This window comes from Symsagittifera roscoffensis, unplaced genomic scaffold, assembly GCF_963678635.1.
Source record: "Symsagittifera roscoffensis unplaced genomic scaffold, txSymRosc1.1 SCAFFOLD_136, whole genome shotgun sequence".
Classification (NCBI taxonomy): Eukaryota; Metazoa; Xenacoelomorpha; order Acoela; family Convolutidae; genus Symsagittifera; species Symsagittifera roscoffensis.
In genome coordinates this window covers 102160-104424 of record NW_026970916.1, presented here as the reverse complement: position 1 = coordinate 104424, position 2265 = coordinate 102160, and positions in this window count along the sequence as shown.

Here is a 2265-nt window from a genome sequence, read left to right as displayed (position 1 = left end):
GTCCAAGCCGAGCTTGATTTATATTAGCGAAACAAATCAAAATTTTTGAAGAAACAAATTATCTTCAAGATATTGAAAGCAATTCAATTACAGCATGCTTACATTGAGCATGTCAGGGTGTTTTGTTTGCTCACTACACTCTGTACCATCCACTTCGCAAGCCCTGCCCCAGCCCGTAACACTGACCACCTGCCCATTTTGTGGCTGCTCGCCAGGTGCTCTCGGAATGGAGGCAACATTGGTTTCGTTGCCAAATTTGAACCTATTATTCGGCTCTAATTTAATAACTGCAATGTCCGCAGAACCATGTCGGATTACTAAAGGACTGTCACAAGAGAAGATGAACTCTTTGCCTGAATAGAAGAAAACCATTTAGCTCCGCAAATTGTTTATCCTTGCAGAAATCCTATTGCTTAATCAAAAGAATTGAGGTAGTACCTTTTTTATGATTAACACTTCCATAGCGTATCACTCCTGAACAAGGCGGTCTCACACAGTGCTTTGCTGTTAGAACTGAAGAGTCAGAGCAAAAGGTTATCGACTTTTATAACATAAGATAAAAACGGAGATTTCTTCTTGCCTGTTTTCTTTGACAAAATCGAACCACCGCAAAGCGCGCATTCATTGTCACTTAAATAGAAACCACTTATGAAAGCATCAGGAATTGGAAAGACGTGATGATTTATATGCATCAATAAGCATGATTAATATCTTGTCAATCAATGTCATCAAAATAGTCTTACTTGTCGCAGACTTCGAGATAGACAATCCATGGATGATTCCCAAGGTAAGCTTTAACGCCATTTATTATTCGACCGCCACTTGTCAACTCGGATCTGAAACAGTTTCATTTGTAGAACAATAAACCATGAAGCTAGAAACTTTCGATGTTTATGAACTTCTCCCTTTTTAAAGTATTGGGGCACAATTGTGATAGGTTTTCCAGTAAGTGAAGAGGTTAAAAACAAAAACTATATTTAAATAAAACTTTTTGTTTTTAACTAAAATTTGCCAGTTGAACGTATCTTGAAAAGTACAAGTTAAGTCATACTGTTGTTTCCTATGATTGTCAAAAAGCAAAGAACATAGAACAAAAGTAACTATGTAACAGTCGCCTACTTAAGTCACATATGAGATTAAAGAAAATAGGCCCTATAACCATTGGCTCAAGAGTCAGGGGGACACTATCTCTTGTGTTTTTCTACCTCAAGCGGTCGGAGCCAATTCGGTTCACTTGCGACATGAGACTAAAAACCCGTAACAGTTTAAAGGCCACTACCAACATACACCCCACTCTAGAAATAAGAACGCCCCCATGCTCAGGTCTCAAAATACCTAAAACAAACGAACCTTACGTATAGTTACTTTTTACTAGTGTAACATTGTAACATTCGCCCGGAAGATACATATCGACGGATAACAAAACTAAGTCTTAAGACGACTGGCTAGCGTCTAAACAGAGCTTTGCATGTTTTTCACCGTCTCTACCAAGCCAGTACTTTTCGGTGGTCTTTCTTACATCGGGTCGACAAAAACGTTACTGCTCTCCGGCTTCGACCAGAACGCTCAAATTAACTGAATTACATGCAAAAATAGTGAGCTCATGGCTGGGTCTCAGTATCCCCAGACCACGAGGTCACTCCTAAAAACAGGGCTACTACTTATTATATTACTATTGTTTTTGTTCAGTAGATAAAAACCATCATCTCCATCGAAGATGGATCAACCCTTTCCCCCCAACTCCTAGCTTCTCATCCTTATCAAAATGAATCCAGTTGTTAATTAAATTCAATTCAGGACATGACAAGAAGCTAAAAGTTTATATAAAAGGTTAAAGTTCCAGTCCCGAAACCCTTCCGGATTCTTGAATCCAGTGAATCAAGCTCCTTAAGTTCAATTTCACGCCAATCAGGAAGGCTGGTTCTCACCCTTCACCGTTGTTGGCAACGGCCTTGCAACTATTGTAGCAGCACAATAGTTGCAACTTGGAACGTTCTCTGCTATTGTAGTTCGTTGTCGTTTTTCTTTAATCTCGATTTTCGTTCTGTTCGCAATCACAGATAAAGTTGTTCTGTTTTTCTTAGTTCTTTTTGCTAAAATGGCCGTTTCTGACGCTTCTCAGAAATTTTACGTCATCACTTCGAAAATTTAAAATTTTAAAATACGGGAATATCCTGACCTTCACCGTTCTGCCAATCATCCGAATAACGTCGTTAATCCTTCGAAATCATCAACTCGGAAGGCCTACTGCTAAAATTCCGAATT